Source organism: Myodes glareolus, chromosome 23 (assembly GCF_982192425.1).
Source record: "Myodes glareolus chromosome 23, mMyoGla1.1, whole genome shotgun sequence".
NCBI classification, from domain to species: Eukaryota; Metazoa; Chordata; class Mammalia; order Rodentia; family Cricetidae; genus Myodes; species Myodes glareolus.
This window is the reverse complement of record NC_142048.1, coordinates 21,307,879-21,332,117: the sequence shown is the minus strand read 5'-3', so window position 1 is coordinate 21,332,117 and position 24,239 is coordinate 21,307,879.

The following is a 24,239-nucleotide window of genomic DNA, read 5'->3' as shown; positions in this document are numbered from 1 at the left end:
CTCCTAATACTTCCCTAATGTTCTACCAACTGTGGACCAAATAATCAACCATATGAGGTCATGGGGAAGTGATTCTCATTGAAATCACCACATCAACCTAGTTAACATAGCAGAAAAGACCACAGAAGCCACATCTGTCAGCTATGGCTCCCGCAACTCTAACAATCCTGGCATGTGTCAAAATACCTAACTAGCTTTATCACAATGGATCTTTCATGTTCCAAACTATTTAATGCATTCCATGTGACCTTTCTTTGTCCTCGAAAGATCGAGCACTTTCCACAGTATACTCGCATGGAATCTGTTTTCCTATATCACACCCTACTTTCAGATTAGTGAAGAACAAACCCTGACAGAAAACAGATGAAAGTTGGTATCAATAATGCCTTACATTAAAAAAGACACTTATGTTAAATGACTGAATTAGTAATACAATAAACAAAGCTATAAAATCGAAGGGAAAACACATTTTCAATTAAAGCCCTGTAACTTTTAATGTCCACACATCTGCATAATGTATTCCTCTGCATCCCAGCTAATTAGGTTAGGGTACTCGTTAACAGCAGGCCCCTTGACTTAGGTGCAAGTTAAGAACCAGGAATAAAGAGACTTGTAAGGGACAACTAAAGAGAGAAATAAGAATTCTGAGTATAAAGGGTTGAGTCTGTAACACTTAGATTCTTCCCCAGGTAAGTACTGCCACCTATCTACCTAATATGTGGAGAGTAAGTAAGGGGTTTGTTTTAAGGAAATAAAATTGATAAAAAGAGTCTTGAGTTTTGATAACATGTAACGTATAAAGTAATAAGGTTGCTGTATCACTGAATTATAATCCTACCTCTTAATTTATAAAACTTTTGTTAGAAAGGGAGAGATCACCTCAAGAAGACAGACTGTAAAATTTGTGTCCTTGATTTATCATCTGTTAACAACACAGTATGAGACGCAGGAGGCAATTCTCCCAGAAGCTGGGGAGAGAAAGGAGATGGTGAGAGACATGGGCTACCCCAGAGACAATCACAACAATAAAGACAAAACATAACCACAGTAAAAGGCACAAGGTAAACTCTCCTGTTTCCATTCTTGTGTTTAACTAACAGCTTTGCTTTCATTATGTTTTTACCTGATGTCAGCTAGTTTAGCCCATAAAGTCAGATGTTGACAGACTAGAACCTTGCATGACTAAGCCAAGCAAACACCAGTGGGGCTGCCTAAATGATGAATACAAGAGAGAAGAATGACGGGTTTTATCTTTCATAGTTGACTTCATCAGTATTTCAGAGGTTACTCATCTGGACATTGCATTGCTAGCTTTCCACTTCCTGTGATGACATCTGTAAGGTGAGGATAATAACAGTGGAATATGGGACCTTTTCAGAAACCAAAAGTCACTTTCGCTAAAAGCATAGGCACTCAGAACACAAGGGCATCTGATAGATAAATTCAATAGGATAAAATACTACTCTCTCTGTTTTTACTTACTGTTGCCCTTTTTGATGTTTCAAAATCTTTAGGTAAATTGCAAAACCACAACTAGCAAGAATACACACAACAAGTGAACATGGATTGCCCGACCCCAAGGGATACATCTACGACACAACTCCTGCCCCTAAAGCTCGGGGAACATCACAGAATAGAGGCACACGTAGTGTATGAGCCAGAAAACTAGGAAAACTGCTGTGAGATCTTGTATCCTAGAAATGACAGAGAAACTTCATCCGTGATCCCTCAACGATAAGGCTGCCTAAACAAGACCTGAACAAGAACATAGACTTGCTAATGGGGAAGAAGATGGGAGAAATCCCATGGGGTACCAACACAAGCAACAGGAGAAATTCAACATCTCTTGGTGAAATCACTGACCACAAGTCTATCAAGTACAAGACCAAAATGTTGTGTACAAAAGCAAACCAGGTTTTGAAACCATGCTCATGAATAATAGGCAATTAAAACACTTTAATCCTTATACCAGTTCCACTACCCCTACCTCTATCTTTTCTTCCTCAAACTTTCTCCACTCCAATCCTCCAAAAAAAAAAAATGAAATAAAAGTCTACTGTTTGCTTCCTTTTGTGAGGCATCTTTTCCATTGTTTTTCTGTTTTATTTTGTTTTACGTTGGTTCTATTATTGTTTTAATCAGTATTAACTCATGTTTGTTCCCGATAAAGACGTTCTGAGTGTCTTACAGGTAACATAGCTTGATATCATTTCTACTGCTTTCATGCCACAAGTTTCCATTGACTGTTATACCGTGTACAGGAGGTAGTCTCCCTGTGTCAGGTTTAAGTGAGGTCATCAGGAGAAAATAGTGCCATGTTGACAATTGAACCCCATCTAGTTCAACAAGTCAAAGACAGATTCCTTCTGCAGATAGGGAACAGGAAGAACCTAAAATTTACCGATCCTTCTGAGAAAAGCAACCATGATGATTGTGAAGAGCAAAATTTATATATAGCACCTAGGGAGAAAAACTTCAGAATATACACAACACCCCATAAACAAATCAGTTTCTGGTGGTAGAAATCTGGTGTCCATAGGTTTTGAAGGCACCTCACACTATGCACCTCAGCCTGCACCGGGACTTCGAAATTGCACAAAAGAGAGTTGCTGAGTCATCATTTAAATCCTCTTCCTCTGAGGTTGTTCATCATTTAAACCATTGTCATCAAGGTTGTTCCACAGAATGGAAACCCCCTTTTACAAAGTGCTTCTCTCAACCTAAAGCTGCTTAATCTTTCCTGGGAGGAAGCAATTAAGTTCAGAGTGCCTTGAAATATGTACTTTAAAAAGAATTGTCATCCATGGTCAATTGAAAACAAAGGGATGTTTAAAATGATTGTTTTTCTGTCTTTGCTATCACATTTAAAGTTCAAAAAAAAATCCTAAAAATAGAATTTTCAAAGACAGCATTTTTCTCCATAAACCATTTTTCCTAATTATAGACATTACAATAGAGTTTTTATTTTAATTGCATGTTTCATTATCACTAAAGGGATTCAACCTGTAGTCCTCACCTCGTAATCAGCAGCCTAAAAAACACATTCAGCCTTCTAAGATATTCTGCAAATCTCTTTAAAAAAATGCAGACAACCCACTCAGCACTTCTCCCTACCAGGTACCTGTTCCTCTATGGAATTCGACTCTTGGCATTGATAGGAATTGTGTTCTTTTTCAACATCATATTCCCAAACAAAACTTTTCATTTTCTTAGACACTAAAATGAGTATGACCCTAAGACAAAAGGCTTGTATTTGGTCTTGGACTTTTGTTAACAAAGTAAGTATTTAACACAGTTCTAAGTAGAACTGTGTTCGTAGTAACTGGGCTGTTAATACTCTCCTTGCAAGGAAGCATAGTCATTTTGGATTTCAGTCACTTCCTACAGGTGATCTTGGGGTGTCCTATAGTCTATAGGATATGGATGGCCATATGAAGGAAGGACTCCACAGTGAAAATATCATGAGGTCCTCAACCAGGCAGAGGGACTTTCTGGAGATGTGGCTCTTTTTGTCACCAATATACCTAGATGCAACGCCTCACACCTACTCCTTTAAGTAAATTCAGTGATCTCATTTGTCCACTGAACTGAATGTCAGCAGAATATTTTTTTCTTGTTGTTCTTTTTCAGGTGTTCTGTCTGTGGAGAATAAACTTTAATTAGTACCCCACCTAAGGAAAAGTTATGCAACAAAAGTGTTCTTAGGTAAGAATGTTTGCCTAAATCTCAATTATGTATACTTACATGTCTTCGCTAGGACAACCAGAACATACCCTTCTCAAAATACAGAAATTTCTGTATCCATAATTCAGTCATAACTGTCTATATTTCTGTGCTGAAGAATTAGTCTATTTTCAACCACAGTTTAGTCAACTCTTCTTGAGTTCAATTTGGACTGAATCTTAGAGCTTATATTCCTTTATGCCTAGTCTTTCAGTACAATGCCTTTTAATATTCACTCATCTGCATGCAATAATAGTTAATTCACTTTTATGGCTGAGTAGTGTTTCATCTACAAGTATAGCTTTGAAGAACTTAGAGTAAATTAATGAGAAATATATTGAATTCATAGCATTGACTCAAAAAGAGTTATTGTAAAATTAATATTTAATTCATAGGAACTAATAACTTAATCTCTATGTCTAAAATAAAACATTTTAAATTCTATGTAATTATTTTGTTAAAGCATAAGTCCACATTACTAGTAGTTATAGGATGTATATGTACCAACATGACTCATAAAGCAAAGATTAATTTTAACAGTTGCTTCGTGTGTGGTTCTTTTAGACTTTTAATTTTCCACTTTCAAACTTAGATCAAAATGACATTTTCAGTAGTATTACAGCACATTCTAGATTTAGGGGTTACAAATGCAGTAACAGTTAGTCAAAATACTAGCGTTCTGTGTACACATTGAGAGAGTTAATCATTTGTATATATAGGAAACACAATGCACTGTGTTGTGGTTTGACCATGACTGTTACACAGAGAGGCATAAATGTTGTAAACATCTTGCCTAAAAGGTTATGATCATATTCTTCCAAGAATTTTTAAATGGATTTGGAAAGATAAGAGCAATTTTCCTCAAATGGCAACCATGAGAAGATAAATAGTTGTCAGCAATTTACAGACTTGCACAAGGGGCATGTGTATTTCTTATGTCCTGGTGGGAATTATCTAAAATAGTATGATTACAGGAAAATCACGGGAGATATCTTTTATACAGTCCCCTAGCAGCTATAATTTTTTGATTCCCCAACAGCTTTGATTCTAAATTATGGGATCAATTTCCACACAGATGGAAGAAGCAAAATGTAACAACCATCCTAATAAGAAAGATGAGAAGGAAACCCATCTCTTCTTGGTGCTGAGCAAGCACTGAGTACTCTCAAATTCTACCTTAAGGATATTTATTAGTGTCAATGATAAGTTTCTATATATATATAAGCATTCTTTCTGATTTTCATTTTTCTCTAAACATGTGAAAATGCTGGACAATAGGAAAATTTGAATTCATAAATAGCAGCTGTTAAACTATGGTTTTGCCTTGAGCATAAGGTAAGTTCAGCTAGACAGTTTATCATCACACATCAAGAAAATTGTACAAATGTCTTCAGAAGACTATACAATAATTGAAATGAATTATCCTGTCCCCAGAAGATGACAACATGTGACATTTATCTTTCTGGGTCTAGGCTACCTCATTCAAAATGATCTGTTCTATTTCCAATCATTTACTTACAAATGTCAAGATTTCATTTTTCTTTATAGCTGAATAGTAATCCATAGTTTATATTACCACATTTTGATATCCAGCCATCAATTGAAGTACAATTAGCTGATTTCCCCTTTATAACTATTGTGAACCCAAAACAATAAACAAAACTGAGTAAGTATGCATGGCCTAGGATGTTCAGTTCTTTGGGCATATGCCAAGAAATGGTAGAGTTGGTTCATATTAATGAGAGATTTATTTTTAGCTCTTGGAGAAGTCTCCACAATGATTTCCAGAATGATGAGAGTTAGTTTACAACCAACAGTAAATAAGGGTTCCTCTTCCTCACATCCCCTTCAGTATTTGCTGTTCATTGGTTTGTTCATCTTTCCCTTTCTGGCTGTGGTAAAATGAGACCGGGAGGCTCTTTTGACTGCTAGGAAAAATAACATTTTTGAGGTATTTCTTAGGCAATCTTTTCTTTTTTTTTCTGTACTAACTCTGATGAGATCTGAGCCTATTTTTAAAAATGGGTCATTTGGTTTTGGATTTTTTTATTTACATTTTTTCAAATACTGTATGTATTGTCAGCTTACTAATTCATGAGACAAATAGCTGGCATAGATCCCCCCCATTTGATGGGATTCCTCTACACATGACTTCTCTGCATCAAATGCTGCCCCACACTAAAACAACAACTCACACAATACCTCAAAGATATGATCTTGAATGCTGATAAGAAATTAGTCTCCTGTGCTCATGTGTTGCAGTCTACTTTTCACTTTCTCTTCTATCAAGTTCAGTGTGATTGGATTTATATTGAGGTCTTTAATCCATTTGGACTTGAGTTTTGTGCACGGTGGTAGATATGGATCTATTTTCATTCTTCTACAGGTTGACATCCAGTTATGCCAGCACCATTTGTTGAAGATGCTTTTTTTCTTCCATTGTATACTTTTAGCTGATTTTGTCGAAAATCAGGTGTTCATATGTTTGTTGGTTAATATCCTGATCTTTGATTCAATTCCATTGGCCAACATCTCTCTTTTTATGCCAATGTCAAGCTGTTTTCATTACTGTAGCTCTGTAACAGAGTTTGAAGTCAGGGATGGTAATGCCTCCAGAAGTTCCTTTATTGTATAGGATTGTTTTGGCTATCCTTGACTTTTTGTTTTTTCATATAAAGTTGATTATTGTTCTCTCAAAGTCTGTGAACAATTTTGTTGGGATTTTGATAGGGATTGCATTGAATTTATAGATTGCCTTTGGTAGAACTGCCATTTTTTCTATGTTGATCCTACCCATCCAAGAGCATGGGAGAACCTTCCATTTTCTGGTGACCTCTTCAATTTCTTTCTTCAAATCTTTAAAGTTCTTGTCAAATAGATCTTTCACTTCCTTGGTTTATGTAAGTCCAAGATGCTTTATGCTATTTGTGGCTATTGTGAAAGGTGAAAGGTGAAGTTTCTCTGAATTCCCTCTCTGCTTCTCTATCATTTGTGTATAGGAGGGCTACTGATTTTTTTGTATTGTTCTTGTATTCTGTCACATCACTGAAAGTGTTTATCAGCTGTAGGAGCTCTTTGGTAGAGATTTTGGGGTCACTTATGTACACTATCTTATCATCTGCAAATAACGAAACTTTGACTTCTTCCTTTCCAATTCAAATCCTCTTGATCCCCTTATATTCTCTTATTGCTGTTGCACAGGAGACCACCTCCTATGTATAACCCCAGTAGCACAGACAACAAAAGCAACATTGAATAAATGAGACCTCCTGAAACTGAGAAGCTTTTGTAAAGCAAAAGACACTGTCATTCAGACAAAAGGCAACCTACTGAATGGGAGAAGATCTTCACCAATCCCACAGCAGACGAAGGTCTGATCTTCAAAATATATAAAGAACTCAAGAAACTGTACATGAAAATTCTAATTAACACAATTAAAAAATGGTGTACTGAACTGAAAAGAGAATTCCCATTAGATGAAGTTCAAATGGCCAAAAGACACTTAAGGTCATGTTCAACCTCCTTAGGGATCAGGGAAATGCAAATCAAAACAACTTTGAGATACCATCTTACACCTGTAAGAATGGCTAAAATTGAAAACACCAATGATAGCCTATGCTGGAGAGGATGTGGAGTAAGGGAAATACTCATGAATTGTTGGTGGGAATGCAAACTTGTGCAACCACTTTGGAAATCAGTGTGGCGGTTTCTCAGGAAATTCGGGAACAATCTACCCCAGGACCCAGCAATTCCACTCTTGGGAATATATCCAAGAGATGCCCAATCTTACTACAAAAGCATCTGTTCAACTGTGTTCATAGCAGCATTATTTTTAATAGCCAGAATCTGGAAACAACATAGATGCTCCTCAATGGAAGAATGGATAAAGAAAGTGTGGAATATATACACATTAGAGTACTACTCAGCAGTAAAAAGCAATGACATCTTGAATTTTGCATGCAAATGGATGGGAATAGAAAACACTATCCTGAGTGAGATAACCCAGACCCAAAAAGATGAATAAGGTATGTACTCACTCATTAGTGGACTCTAGCCGTAAACAAAGGATACTCTGCCTATAGTTCGCGAGCCTAGAAAAGCCAAATAACAAGGTGAATCCATAGAAAAACATAAATAGATCCTCCTGGAAATTGGAAGCAAACAAGATCGCAGGGCAAAACTTGGGAGCATGCGGGTGGGGATAAGGACTGGGGTGGGAATGGAGGAAGGGAAGAGGAGGAGAGAGAAGGGAGAAAGGAAAGACTGGAGAGAGTTTGGGGAAGTGGGAGGGTGGAGATGGAGGAAGGGAGTTTATAGGAGCAGGGAAGAAGATATCTACATTAAGGGAGCCATTTTAGGGTTGGCAAGAGACTTGACTCTAGAGGGGATCCCAGGTGTCCACGGGGATGTCCCCAGCTAGGTCCTTGGGCTGCAGAGGAAAAGGTGCCTCAACTGACCTTGCCCTACTATCACACTGATGAATATCTCGAATATCACCATAGAGCCTTCGTCCAGCGATGGATGGAGATAGAGACAGAGACCCTCATCAGAACAATGGACTGAGTTGAAGACCAGAAGGAAGGAGAAGATGGGCAAGAAAGTCAGGACCGCGAGGGTTCAGTCCACCCACTGAGACGGTGTGCCTGTTCTAATGGGAGCTCACCAAATCCAGCTGGACCGGGACTGAAGGAGCATGCAATCAAACAGGACTCTCTGATTGTGGTTGACAGTGAGGGCTGACTGAGAAGCCACTGATAAAGGCAGTGGGACTTGTTTTTACTGTATGTACTGGTTCTTGGGGGACCCTATTCTATTTGAATGTAAAGCTTACTAGGCCTGGATGTAGTGGGGGAGGAGGGCCTTGGACTTCCCACAGGTCAGGGTCCCTGCCCTCTCTTAAGGTGGAAGCAGAGACAGGAGGGTGAGTGGGGGAGCAGAAGGGGAATGGGAGGAGGGGAGAAAGTGCAAATTTTTGGATGAAAAAAGAATAAAAAAGATTAAAAGAAAAAAAAGAAATTAGTCCCCAAGGAGATGAGTGACGGATGTTAAGTGATATATCTTTATGTCTCCCCGGCCTGAGAGAACATGTGACTAGAGTTTCAGGGCTACGTTGCTATATAGATGGTAGTTAATGTCTCTACTAATTGTCACCATCTTTGAAAAATAGCAATACCAGATTGAATACAAGGGATATAGATGGAGCTCAGTATGAGAACTAAATGCAGGGATCTTTAATGGCCTTTAGATTGATAATTAAAGTGTGTCTTCTGCATTTCAAGCTTTCTCTGGTCAGATAGACAAAATTAGTCTTTTCCGTGGTAGTTAATCTGCCTCCTTCACCAACTGACCTGGTTCTCAGTAAATTAGCACATGAAAAATATATCAAAGGCTGTTGGTATAGGATGATTACACAATCTTGTCTTACCCAGACTTATTTGGCTATTATTACTACTGCATATCCAATATGTCAACAACAGGAATGGCTGTTTCTTCTTTGATATGGCACCATTCCCTGGAGGGAAAGACAGCCAACTGGTGGCAAATTAAGATTGATCACATTGGAATTCTTCCAACATGGCAGGAGCAGCAATTTGTCCTCAGAAAATTAGACACTTATACCTAATATGTAGTTGCACTGCCACCACATCCATCAATATAGTTTCTAAATACCGTATTCATCATTGGGATACTTCATTCAACATTTGTTTTGACCAGAGACTTTATTTTAAAATAAATAATTTGGCAATTGGCCTTGGGACCATTTCTAATTTTTCTTTATTCACAATAAAACTCAATTTCTAAACCAATAGCATTGATAGATGGGCCCTTGAGAGCTGTATAAAAAATTTAAAAAGAGCACAAGCTTATTTTTTCTTTCTTTTGCATAATCAACTCTGAAGAACTACAAATATGAATAGAAAAAGGCAAGCAGCAGGTGCAAGTGATGCTTCCTATAAAAAAAAGAAGTATAAAGGTAAGAGGGACATGCATAGACCACAAGAGAATAAGGCTTCTGAATGTTGATATGTGCCTACATCATCACTGAACACACACTGACGGGTGTGATCCCAGCTTCATTAGATGGACTTCCAATGTGTTCTCAGTCAACTCTGTATAACAGTGAACTATTTCCAGTATAAATTTTTACATGTTTGTTTTCTGGTCACTTGGGATTAAACTGACTATAATATAATTTGTTCCATTCATGCAACCAAAATCTGCCCAGGAAGCAACCCAGGGATAAAAGCTTTATTTTGGCACATGACTTGAAAGTATAGTCCATCATGGTGGGCAGGCAATTCATTAAGAACAGTGCTCTAGCTTTTGGTGCCGAATGAGCCACTTTACTCAGTTAATTTCCTACCTCATTACATTTTGTAGAAAAAAAAGCAGAGAACAGACAAGAAATGGAGCTATAAATCTCCAACGTCTGCCCCCAATGAACCCCTTCCTTTAAAGGTTCTACAATATTGACAAATAGCTGAGAACTAGGTATTCAAAAGCATACGTCTATGACAACAATTCATGATCACACCACAACAAAAGAAATGCAGCATTTACAAGAACACTTAAAAACTATGAGCAAATACTCTGCTCACTACAAGACACAGATTGTGAAATGCATCATATCATTGCAATGTGGATTTTTCTCAATCAAATTTGGGTTTTAAATGAAGGCTATTTATTAAATAGTAATGCTGTAGTTATTTCTGGATGGTGGGGTTATGATCAAGTTTGAGTTGTTATTTACTCAAAATAATTTTCTGAAATTTTTAAATGATATTTTAATAAACCTTTGAGAATTTCATGCAATATATTTTGGACATATTGAATCTGTCAGTACTCCAAGACTTACCCCCCCTCCCTACTAACCCAATTTCATTTCTCTTCTATAAAAAATAAAATAAAATAAAACCACTGAGACCTTGTGGACTTTTTCCCATCCATTTTACTATGCTAGCCACACACAATGAACTACATAAACAATGGAATGCTGAGAGTCGAACAGATAGCCTTCTTCAGGGGAGAGCACACCAATACCTTATTCAATAGCAAATGATCATCCCTGCAAACAGACATACAAGCTATATTGTGCAGAGTGTATTTATGTATAAAGGAATATATATGTATGTGTGATATATGTATGGTCTGCCCTGTGCTATTAGAACATTAGGATTGAGTGGGTGAAGGATAATCACTTGCACAACTGGGGCTGACTGCCCAGGGAAGAGAGAAAAAACCATCAGCCTTGAGGGGCAAGATGTTTGAATACCATGATTGAGCAATTATATGGTCAACTAAAGTGGATAGAGAGAAACAGAGTGGTTCAGGTTATGTGGAGAGAGATAGATGTGAAGAGGTAAAAGGCGGTGAAGAATGGGCAGATATTGGTGGCATGGTGACATCCAGGAATGACCTGCTCCCAACAGCCATGTGTGGGTCCATGACCCTACTACAAACAAGTTTGGTGCTGCTGTCTGAAACTCATGCCATCAAAGGTTGTTTAACTGCCCAGGGTGTATGCACTCATACTTTCCTAAGAGGAAAAAGATAATTCTGGTATTTTAAAGTATGAAATACCTTTTAGTATTTTATGTTTAATCATAGATTATATATATTTTCAATAATTGGATAATTCATAAAATTATTACATATAATTAATATAAATATCCTAATTTTTTGATTTTTCTCATGCAATTCAAAGATAATAAGTATCTGGGGTACTGGGTATTTTTATTGTATCAGCACGAAGAGATCATTGCATTAATATAGTTTTCTATATATAACATATAGTAGAAATCAAAGCACTCTTGATCACAGTCAACATTTGTACCTCCCAGTTTTTATTGTAGAAACTTGGATCAATAAAACATTTCAGTGTGGAATTATCCTTTTAGAATACATGTCATAAAATCAATCTTACATACCAAAGAAAATGAATTTTCATGAATAAGTATGGGTAAATTTTCATTAATGTATATGGTTGCTGAAACTTTTAAACTCAATGAAAATTAGGATTTTTCATATTTCTTGTATTTCACTTTTAATCATTCTTCAGAGTTCTTTAATTTACCAATCATCAGACTCTAGGTTTAATAAAAGGCACCCATGAGGAAAACATTTTGAATGTCACTATGAGATCTTTCTAGCTAATTAGATAATAATTTAAAATAGCAACACTGGAATTCTTGTACATACACTTTTAAAAACTCTGAAATTTCATAAACTTTCTTTTTTGTTGCTAATGACAGACTCTACAAACAGAAGACTAACAAGAACAAGCATGCAGTTGAAATACTTCTGGTTTGTTTAGTTTGCTACTGTAACAAATGATATGTGAAAATAATCATGAGATATTTATTAGAAGATATGAGGGAAGGGTTCTTATAGAAATTGGTAGGTTGAAGTTAATTATAAGTTTTCCTTGCAAAGATTAATGAGCACATATAAAATATTCAGCAAAATGCTATACTGGTTAATGACTCAACCCTAAAATATGTGGTTCCTTGTAGAAGTATAGATTTTTTTTCCATTCTTTTATTCCTGAAATATATAGATCTAATCAGTCTAGTATTGTGATGTGTGGGTGTATATTGTGGCTTTGATTACATTGTCCATTTTGTGAGTAGTATGTCAAAACAGTTTGCATGTCTTGATTTCTAATTCATTATCAATCTCCTAGCTATTACCAGAGATGCTTTTAAAATTTTAAATAATCTTACCATTAAGTTGGTCTTCAGTCCAAGGGGAAGAGTACGCCATCATCCGCTAAGGATTTGACAACATTAGTAATCCACAACACTTTTATAATCATGATATTTTGACCTCTTCGAAAGAAATCATTTCCTGTTGCTTTCTACAATATTTCCAAATCTGGTCTGATAGTAAATTCTTCTGACTTGGAGATTTTCAGCAGTAAGGGTTTGCATTACTGTGATTTCATAAGTGGCATATCTACTAAGAATGCAGTACTTTTACCAAGAGAATAAAAAAGAAAAAAACCCTGCTCTTTGTAATTGATTATATATTAGTGGTTTCTAGAAATTAAGTTTGTTTAACATTCTACCACATAGGATCATCCAGGATATTTGGTATTTTTTTTTTATTTCTGGGTACTGTTTGTGTCTGAATGTTCATTAGGGAAGTTAATCTAGTGTAGATTTTTGTTTGTTAATTTGCTTTACCTTGTTTATGACAGTTTTGGTTATGAGCCAGTTATTATATTGAGTTTTTACATCTGTTACCCCTAAAGATATTCCTAGCAAGAGTCTTTTTCTAATGATACTCTCAAAATACCCAATTATTTAAGATCACATAGCAGCTAATTAACTGGTAGTTAGCAAAATAAGGTGTTTCATGATTGTTATTACTAAGATTCACTTTTTCTAAGTTAGTTTATTACTGTGAATTATCAAAACTGAGGATCATGGAATTTTCCATAAAGAAAGAATCTCACAGTTCTTAAAAACATCATTAATGATTTATTAATGTGTAACTGTTCAGAGTGTTGTTAAGGACTTTGTGTTTTGGTATCTCGGGAATTTAAAAATAGAATTTCCATCATTTAAACTAATTTGTAATATACTTAGTTTATCTATAAGTCATTTTGAAACTACCCAACATGGTAAGAAACACTATAATTTCAGTTAAGCTAAAATAGTGCCAAACAAAAAAACTGCATTGTTCCTATAATTTGTATGAAATCAACTCTATGTGCCTTTATTGCTGTGAGTAATTTAAGAATCAATCATAAATCTTATGAATGGTGTTTCCACCCTTGCAGGCATAGGCTTATTTGTGAATTAGCAGGCACATGACTATATAAACCACAATTATCTTTGTTAACATGACAGGGATCAACCTTAAAGCAATTCTTTTCTTTGTATTCACTCATAATCTCATAATGTATGCCATATTTTTTAAAGATTACTTTATTCCATATGTTCCCCATAGATGTAATTGACTCATGTATTTCTGATTCATTTTATTCTTTGCCAAAATATCATAACAATCCTACAACACGAAGATTGAAAATATTACACAATTGAGTTTTCATAAATCTAAAGGTGATAGCTATTTCGATAATTGTAATTTAATGCATCAGAACTTTAGTTTTCACTTTATCTCTATACACTCATATAAATGTAGAAATTTCAATCTGCGCTTTTGAATAGTTTCCTTAAATAGATTCTTTTATAAAACATTAACATATGTATGAGTTACCATAACATTTCATTGCCCGATACAAGCCATTTAGAAGAGGAAAGTTGATCTGTGGTAATACAGGGTCTCATGTCTTTACAGAAGGAAAGACATGAAGGAGTTGTACTTTAGAAACATGTGGTGGAGATGCTCAGTGCGTCAGGAACCAGAAAATGGCATTTGAAGAATGGACCACAGTGACGACTCTGCCACGCCGGTCCCAACAACTCAAAGCTCCACAACTTTCAAAATAAAATCATGACCTGGAGATCCAGTGTTCAAACCATGAGTCTATGGGAGACATTTCCGACTAACTACAACTATAGCAATGATCAAGTCTTAATTAATTGTGTAATTTATGTGTAGAAAGAATTGATTAGAAAGTCATTAATAATTAATAGAATGTATAGTCAAAAAAACATAAAGCATTTCTAATAACACTTAAGTGACATCAATTATATACATGCAGGGTAACTTTATATATGCAGGGAATAACTGTTATAAATTATTGCATCTTTGAACTTGATAAAATATTTTACAGTGATGTTGCCTGCAAAACCAATATCTTAAAAGTTTGTACTGAGTAAATAAGACTCTAGGCATGAATTATTGTGAGAAGAAATCCTTGATTTATGAGTATAGCACTTTATAATACTTTTCACAGATTTCCTCAGAAAATTATTTTTATATAATTTCAAAAATGACATATATCCCTTTCTGGCAAATATTTCCAGAAATACCAAGTGTAGAATAAACCATAATATAAAATGGACCACATATAAAAACAGATATGTAGAATAATATATGAATCAAACACTTTTTTTCTAAATTGCTTCAAGCCATCATAATCTACAGAATTCTTAACTTTCCAGACAATAAGAGGTGAGGTTGTCTTGAATTGTGCTTTAAAACTATTGTGTGTGCTTGCTGTGTTCAACCTACAAATGGCTAATACCTCACCAAATGCATTGTATAGGAATATTGCAGCTCACTGTCCCCTGTGCTACATGCACTGCGCTAATGTCTAAAGTCTCAGGATTCAGGTTGTTCACTTCTCACCATTCAAGTAGTTGTCATCGGTCTGTTCTCTCTATAAGATATGGTCATAAAGTCAAATATATAAAACTTTTCTAAGTCCAACTCTTGAATTTTCTTAACTGATATCTCCTTTGTTAGTTACTTTATTTTATTTTTATATATTTATAGCTTCGGTTTTTGTTTATTATTTTACAGGAATTTTTTTAGCTTGTTTCTTTTGAGAACTTCATCTATGAGAACTATATTTAAAATCCTTCATATGCTCCCGTCGCCACCAACTACTTCCATGTGTTTCCCACAACCTCTCAAATTCAGAACCACTTCTTTAATCTTTAGATGCATATTCTCTCTCTCTCTCTCTCTCTCTCTCTCTTTCTCTCTCTCTCTCCCCCCTTCTTGTGTGTAGGTGTGTATACAGAGAGAGAGCAGAAAGAAAGACACATACAGACAGCCAGACAAAGACACCAATAGTCATGCCCTGTTATGCTTTGCTTGTACAATTGGTTTGTTTTTTGTTTTCTCTCTTTTTTTAAAATTATTTATTTATTTATAAGAATTTGCACTTCCTCCCCTCCTCCCAATACCCTCCCGCTCCCCCAACTCCCTCTCCTCCTCCCTCACCAGTCCCAAGAGCAGTCAGGGTTTCCTGCCCTGTGGGAAGTCCAAGTTCCTTCCCCCTCCCTCCAGGTCTAGGAAGGTATGCATCCAAACAGACCAGGATCCCAAAAAGCCAGTACATGCAGAGGAAACAAGTCCCAGTGCCATTGTTAAGGGCTTCTCAGTCAGCCCCCATGTCAGCCACATTCAGAGAATCTGGTTTGATCACATGCTCATTCAGTCCCAGTCCAGCTGGCCTTGGTGAGCTCTCATTCGATCACCCCTTGTATCAGTGGGTGAATGCACCCCTCGTGGTCCTGACTTCCTTTTTCATGTTCTCCCTCCTTTTGCTCCTCATTTGGACCTTGGGGGCTCAGTCCAGTGCTCCAATGTGGGTCTCTGTCTCAATCTCCATCCATCATCGGATGAAGGTTCCCTCTGGTTCTGCCTTCCTTGCTCACATTCTCCCTCCCTCTGCTTCTCATTTGGACCTAGGGAGTTAAGTCCAGTGTTCAAATATGTGTCTCTGCCTCTATCTCCATCCTTCGCCAGATGAAGGTTCCGGCTTGTGTGGCGGGTCAGGAGCACACTTCTGTTTTCTCTTTTAAATTTTGTTTTGCTCTGGATCGGAGATTGCAAGGGCAGAGTGCCGATGCAGCTGAAGTGTATGGAAATGGGAGGTATGAGACTGCAATACCGCAATATTATATCTGAATGTTGAACATAGTAGCAAAGGCACATCTCTCGTTTTTACTGTTGTATGGCAGGTTTCTCAGTATCAGCCCTATTTATACTTTAGAGTACCTAATTCTGTTACTTGGGATCATTCTACACATGGTTGTACATTTAACAGTGTCTTTGGACTCTACTTGTTAAAAAGCTAGAAATAGCTGTGTTGTGACTACTAAGAGCATCTCTGGATATTTCTCAGAGTGAGGAATAAAATTGGTTAAGGCTGCAGAGTGCGGCTATACAATACACTACTGTCACATCCAACTAGTGAACTATCTATTCAACTACAGCTGCAAATTTGGTTGGTTGGTAACAGTCTGGAGCTATCAAGAAATAAGACTACTCAGTCATCCTGACAAAATAATGTTTTCAGATAGGAGCCAGACTTTACACAAATTTAGTGAGGATTTCTCAGTTGGAAGGGCACAATTACGAACACGTTGGCCTTACATGTAAGCAACAATAAAGAAAGTTGTGGGGGCTGATACTGGAGAATCTCTACCTGAGTCACAAAACAGACAGTTCTGGAAGGCATCTGGGAAAATACATGGTTTCAAGGATGTGTGAGAAACAACACACTTAGTCTGCAGCAGCAAATTAGATTGTCAGTGCTTGCTATGAAACTGCTGTCAATCACTCATCTAACTTGTCAAGCTGCGACTGATTTCAGTGGAAGTCCTGTGCAAATCATTCCTCCTCCAGTTCCTGATGAGAAGTACTCTCATCGGCAAAATTCACGTCTGGGAGAGAGAAGAAAAGGGACTCTGGAAAATGCCAGTCACAATGTTTCTCTTGTTTATTTGGGTTTTGTTTTTTTGTATTTTGTTTGTTTTCTATTTTGTTTTGTTGGGGTTTTATGTCTGCATTTTGGAGGAGGGACAGAAGGACAGAAATTATTGTCCCGTGAAGAGAACTTAAATATTCATTTGAATGTGTCTTTAGAGCAAACATGGTCTCTTTCATCATAAGTTATACTAAGCTAATGTCAGCAGACTGGAGAGTATGTTATTGAATTTGTAGATATTTCTCAAGAATTTTCCAGAGTGGTTCATCAGTAACATGAGAGAGCTCTAATTACCTGGCAACCTCTTTATCATTTTCCTTATGCATGCTAGACACAGAGCTAACCCCTTGTGTGTAGTGCCAGTTCAAGACTACTGCGTTTTTATGAGCTGTCGTTTATTTTTTAATGTTTTCAGGAATATGTATATGGATACACACACAGAGATAACTATTTTTAGATCTGCATTTATACTGATATGCATATTCTGATTCAGGCCTAGACAAAGCATTAAGATTTATCTTACAATTTTCTCAAATACTCAAATTTTCTTTTATGTCTTGCATTGAAAATAATGGTAGGGTCACATGCATTTCTAGGTAAAAATATAGAGTTTGTGGTATAGCTATAGATATCTATCGCACAACACTGCTAAGATATGACTATAATAAATAGTTTTTTCTTCTTTTCTATTGATTTCTCAGATGTGAACTTCTAAGAATTACTTCTTTCTAATTCCTCTGATAGCCAAATATATTGTTCATACAGTTTTGCTTTCTTTTTCTAATTCTGTGTTATGGATGTCCTTACACAAGGCTTTCAAAAGTAACCACCTTAGCTGACACTATTAGTCCCAGAAACTGAAAGAGAATATTTTTATATATTTAAGATTTCAAGTAGTAATAGTATTAAAGAGTCCTTGTGAGACACATTTCTTTCAAGAGTCTAATTACATTAATGAGGGAAGAATGTTAAAATCTCTTTGCTATCATATATATGTGTATATATAGCTATCATATATACATATACTTATACATGTATATTTGTGTGTGTGTGTGTGTTCTGATTTAATACAACTTTATAATAATAGCATCTTTCTGGTGCATTCATATTTTTATTGTGGTGATAGATTCCTGTTTATTTTTTCACTGATGCTTACCTTAAATATCATTATATCTGGGACAAATATAGCACCTCAGTAAATATTTTAATAACAGAAAAATCCTTGGTTGGCAGTTAGGCTTTTAAAAGAGGATGGTTTCTTGCTCCTGTTGTTTCTGTAGAAAACACCAGCAACTATATTATTTTATTTCAACAAAGGAAATGCAGTGTGTTGTTTGACCACTTTGAAGATTTTCTCTTCATGATTTAGTTCAGCTTTTTTCCAAGACATCCTTTACTGAAATTTTTCTTTGTATTACTCCTAATTGGGGTTCATCAGTGTTCTTGAATTCTGTGTTTGATGGTTTTGTCTTTGTAGGAAAACTGTAAATCAATATGAATTCAAATACTGTTCTTTCTTGTACTTAATTTCATTGAATTTCTTATTCTTCATATGTGCTTTTCCAAATGTTTGCATCATATTACTGTATATGTTAAAGACTATGAAGCTTTTTTCAGCTCCCCAGTTTCAACTTCTGCCTTCTATAAATCGTTACCTACATTAATTCTTTAATCAGTATGTTTGGTCTCATATTTCCATTCAGTTGCATAATTCTAATTTTCTAGCAAGTTCCCATCTTTCCATTCTTAGTTTAATAATCACTATTTAAGTCATTGTTTATAAGTAATTAAATCTCTGAATCACCAGTGCTTTGTGTGTGTGTGTGTTTGTGTGTGTGTGTGTGTGTGTGTGTGTAATTTATAGCTTTTTATCTAGAGAATTATCAAATTTTAGGACAATTCTGTTAATTTTTATTAGATAACAGGTAGTGCATGTAAATTATAGTGTACCCAACTGATGACTTTCTTTAATGGAAAGGTCCAACACATTCCAGATATGGGTGTCTTTATTTGGTTCTGTCTTCTAAATCACAGACCTTGTATGTAATGGCATTTATAGTTTTCACTGAACACTGCACATTTTCAGGATTCCACTCCTCGGTTATCTATATACTTACTTGATTCCATTATCTTCTGTATATAACCACAGACATTATTCACCCAAATATCCTAAACTATGCCATGATCTTTGACTCTTGAAGTCTCCCACTGAACTCCATAGAGTACAAGAACTGATCTAAAGCAATCACACAGTCTGGTACTCATTGCCGTGTGCCGTCCCTATGCCTCCTTTGATTTCACTAGAGTTTGGACCACTCTAGTCACGGTCTGATGCCTTCTATGTACTAATCTAGCTCTTATGCTTGTTCAACAGTGGGTCACTCTGATACAAAAAGGTTCCTATGTCAGCAAAAACTACTGAACTAAACTTTTTTCATTCCTTCAGTGAATTGGAGTTCCCTGAATGCCAACCAAAATATTGTTTCAGTCATCTCGTTCCATGTTCCTTTTATTGTCTCTTTAACTTTTCTTTGCTATTGTGGGTCCATAGTCCTCAATTTATACCCTTGATATTAAGCAACTAACTATGTCATTTTATTAAGTTTAACATAAGCATTTGTAATGATTGTGATGTTCCTAAGATTAGCTCAAGTAAGTATCCTCCCAAATGCAGTTCAGAATTTCCTAGTTAACTATTAAACATTTACTATGGCAATGCTACATTTGTTTAAGTTTGTTTTCCATTAAAAATATTCAAACATGCATAAGCTTATCGACAGTGCAGTTATCTGTTGAAATCTGAAAGAAAGTAACCCTCAGGAAGTCAGGAGAACATTTCAAGCTGCTCTGAACTAGGTTATTTAAAATCTTTTATCCATAAACTACTTGAAGCATCCATAACTCAGCTAACTCAAAATATAGCCACACAATGGCACTTTATACCTCACAGGCTAAAGTAGCTCACTGAACAAAACCAGTGCATTAATGTCTACTATGCAGAGAACTTCAATGTTAATTTTCTGAGCCTCAGTCAGTAGAATGTACTAAGTCTATTGTGGTAAATGTGAGGTATTCAAGTACCTGTCTAGAGAAATTGGTCTGTGAGAGACTATTTTCCCACTATGGAAATAAAAAAATGATGAGAATGATGCAGAAAATGTTTTCTTTAAAATGAAGGAAGGTGATAGGATTAGATTATAAAAGCTTAAATTATGTCCCTATGAAATAGGAAGAGAAGTTTATGGAAAACAGTAAGATAGATTAACACTTTAAATTGCATCTTTTCAGTTTTCCTGCAAGTTGAACATGTATCTAAACCAAACAATGCCATACTTTAGAGCCAAAAATTATTATAGGACTATCACATCACAAACCATGAAACAACCAAAGAAAGACATGGTGAATAAAGCTAGTCATTATGCATGAAAATGATGCTCATCAGGGATTATTTGGACGCAATGCAAAAAGCATTCTACCTCACCTGTAATAAACACTAAATTATAGTCATATTTTCTTAAGAACACATAGATACCACACCTCAGAATTGTAACTGAGGAAAGTGTTATTGACTAGATTTTTTTTAGAAAAAATGGGATGCAGATGTAAGTAAAAGTATTGATTTATGAAATATGAAATAAATTTAAGGGCACAAGTTTTATGTGCAACTGGGGAGTAGCTCTGAGTATTTATCTGAGGTATACATACATTTTCCAAGAATAACAGTGGAATAGTAGTTAACACGTTGCCTTAGTTCACAGGGAAACAGTGACTCCTGTAAGCAGGAGTATAAATCTAATTTGCCTAGTTTGTCCCAAACTTTTAAAATGTATTTTTTATATACCAGAGAACATACGTTTATTTACAAAGCAGTCGATTAAACATCTATTACTGCCACTCTGAGCATTTTTAATAAATTAAAATTTACTTTTATGAAACATCTAATTATTAATCATTGAAAGGTGTTGCATTTATTTAATTAAAAATAAATGACCTGAATAATGTGTAAATACATGAATGATTAATTGCTCAAATTGCGATGATATTATGAAGTGCTTAGGTCAATATCTGTGGTTGAATGCATGTATACATATCTAACTGCTTGATGCATTTGCTTTTCTTCTCATGGTCATTTAAATAATAATTATTGGCTCTATTTGAAAAGGATAGACTCCCTTAGTCTTTAGGCTTAATATTTCTGCTGATATCTTTAATGTTGGATACAAATTTAGAATTAATAGGCAATTTATTAGAATACTAGAGGAATTCTCTTTCACAGAGGTGTTTTAGGAAAACATAAAAATTATACAAAATTGTAAGGTTATACTTGTTGGTGTTAACTCCACATTCTTATATTTTGTCTTTTTTAAAATTCATTTTACATACCAGCCACAGTTCTCCCTCCCTCTCCTTCTCCTGCTTTCCCCAAGTGTCCCCAACACACCCCCATCCACTCCTGAGAAAGGGTAAGGCTTCCCATTGGAAGCAATGGGAAAGATGTGAGAGCAATGAAAAAGATATCTCCATAGAAGGAGCTGTCATAGAGCTAAGAAGAAACTCCACATTCTTAACAGAAAAGCAATAAAGGGAAGCCAATGGTAATCACACCTTAAAAATCATGAGACATCTCATGATTACCTTGAAGTTCAATGAAGGATAGTTGCAAGTCTTGGGTTGTTAATCATGTCAGTAATCCCACTTACTGGGACCTGATCAGTCAGAAATACTCATTATTTCCCCACTGCAGTACATATATAATATGATAAACCCAGGACATAACAGCTTTAATTTCTCAGGTTCATGGAGAACCTATTATTGCTGTGGCAAAGAAGTTAACAGGGAAACTTGGGAGGGACTGGGGAGATGATTCAACACCTACAGGGCTTCCAGAACCCATATAAAAACCCTCTGAGCATTTCAAAGAACCTATAATCCCAAAACAATAGAAGAATGAGATAGGGTATCCATGACACAAGATGCCTCTTCAGACTAGCTGAAAAGATGGGTTTTGAAATCTGTTGGTTATGATTTTTCAGAATTTTCTTTGTTTATGATTTCTTTCTTGCTTCTATTTCAATTTTCAAATCTTGAATTGTTTGCTTCACCTCTTTGATTTTTTTCTTGGTTTCCTTGGCTTTATTTAAGGGATTTATTGATTTAGTCCATCTTTTTATTTGTCTTTTCCTCCATTTCATTAAGGAAAATTTTCATTTCCTCTTTAAAGAAAATTTTCGTTAGCTTAAATTTAAGGTCATTTTTGTCTGCTTCTTCTGGGTTAGGATGTTCAGGTCTTCCTGTTGTAGGACCACTACTTTTCAGTGTTGCCATATTGCTCTTTAGGTTGTTGGATGTATTCTTGTATGGTTGCCTTCCTCCAATAGTGAATATACTTCAAGGGTCTTTCTTCCTCCAATTGGTGTAGGTGGGACCTATGACATAGGTGGTCACTCTTCCTTCAAGTACAGTTGAAGTCCTGCCTCTGGTATTCGGGGCTCCTCTCCAGGTCCAATCGAAGTCAAGACTCTGGTGGTTGCAGATCCGGTGGGGAATGGTTGCAGGTGTGGAGAGGCTGCTTCCAGTTCTCTGGGGCATCACTGTATGGAGTGAGCCACAGAATGTGGCTCCAGAAATTAGTCTCTAGAGAGCAGGTCCATCCAGCCAAGAACCGAGACACTCAGCTCTCCTGGAGCAGTGAGGGCCAACATTCCAGTGGTCAGAGATGTGATAGGGGAAGGCTGTAGTTTTAAATGTTTCTTTTTGCTGTCATTGTTAGGGATGTTTCATAACAGAAAGTAACTAATACAATTGAAAACTTTATTTTTCTTATTCCTTGTTAGCTAGCAGACCTTATAAGAAATCCTGTGCCTACAGTATCTGATGTCCACTAAATAACAATAAAATATTGTGCATTGTGATACTACTCCATCAGGGGAATAATAAACACTTAGGTCAAAAGACTCTTAAGGGGTACAACCAAGATTTTATAGAAGACACATAATAATATGATCATTATATTGTAGTAAATTATCTTCTTATATTTATCTATTGGAGAGTACCCCATACAATTACATGAGAATTATTTACAATGATATATAATAAAATTTATATACATATTGTCACTATAATAAACATCAAAATTTTATCTAAAATTTAAAAAATGAAGTTACAGCATCATAATATAAAAATGGAACTAGAGTTGTTATTGAAAATTAGAAATTCAGATTGGGTATTATTGTTTTCCTTTGTTTCAGGATGTTTTCACTTTTTTAATTTTTAGATGTAATTCAACAGGTTTAATACTAAGATTTTCCCAGGAATCAATTTCCCTGGAAAGAATTAATTAATTAATTAATTAATTAATTAATTAATAAGGATTATAAACTGAATATATTAAAAATTGAAATAAGCATGAAAAATTTGTTTTGGTGTTAGACATAAAATATTATATATCAAACCAAATTTTCCTTAAACATGCTATATTCTCTTTAATCTAAGTCAATAACTGTTTGATTAAATACTACAATGGCAAGTTCCAGGTATCCAAGATTTATAAATATAAGCTAAGAAATGCACAACAAAATATATAGCTATTTTTATAATTAGAGCATTTACCAAAGCTAACCTATCTGAGACTGACTTAGCTTCAAATTTTAATTGGTCATGTACTTGAAGCAAATCATCCAATCACATACCAAAGAGTCATTAGCTTGTATCACATTAACATAAAATCTACACCCATGCACATTACAGTATTCTACAAATTCTATTATTTTTAAACACCTAGTTATTTGTGAGCCTCCTTTATCTGAAAAATACAACAAAGCAAAAATGCTTTACTACTAAGCTCATTTGAATGTTAATACTCTAAAATTATTTCTGTTCTCCCAGCTTTTGATACTAAATAAAATACTTTTATATTTTAAAATGTCATACATCGATAACTCTTTAAAGTTAATTGAAGTCATCTGTTAATTAGTATAAATTGTATAATTTAAAAGCTATGGGGTTAACAGTTTGGTTTACTCTGTACTTTATGCTAAAACAGTGTCATCATGTAATTTAGAACTTTTATTATTGTTCTGTAGTCAGATGGCACATCCTTGCTTGATCATCTTTAAATGTATTAAAAAAATCTCAGAAAAAAGAGAATAAGGTAAACACAGTT